Source organism: Penaeus monodon, chromosome 15, assembly GCF_015228065.2.
Source record: "Penaeus monodon isolate SGIC_2016 chromosome 15, NSTDA_Pmon_1, whole genome shotgun sequence".
Taxonomy (NCBI): Eukaryota; Metazoa; Arthropoda; class Malacostraca; order Decapoda; family Penaeidae; genus Penaeus; species Penaeus monodon.
In genome coordinates, this window is record NC_051400.1 from 43,399,465 (window position 1) to 43,399,883 (window position 419).

Consider the following 419-nt stretch of genomic DNA (forward strand, 5'->3'; position numbering starts at 1 on the left):
ATCCAGCGACTGATACATCACACCCGGCGGACCAAAACACGGGGCAGCAATGTTATGCAGAGCGCGGGTGGATAATATGACCCGGTTTAACGAGTTCCTCCACATCCCAGGGACCGATTCTGAACGGAGACAAACAGATCCGTAACTATAAAGTTAATGAATATGGCCCACAGCACAGACGCGCTCCAAACAAATTATTCGTCAAAAGAGCTGCATCGAGGGAGGTGCCTTGTTACCAGATGATCATATTTTTTTCCTATTCATACTTATTTTAAAGTAAATGGTCCACTTATTGGTTTCCATCACTTTTACTTTAAACTATCATTCAGTATTACATTATACCCCTTAAGACAAATTACTTATAAATGTAAATACAGCAATGGCGTATTTCAGAGTCAAGAGGCGATGAAGGCAGTGCT

The 419-nt window shown here is 41.8% G+C and overlaps 1 protein-coding gene across 1 annotated transcript in view; it reads right to left on the bottom strand.

Annotated features, from left to right (window-relative positions):
• LOC119582049 (lachesin-like) overlaps window positions 1-419 on the bottom strand; it is a gene marked incomplete in the record, with an annotated part of 127,463 nt that overhangs the window by 33,914 nt on the left and 93,130 nt on the right.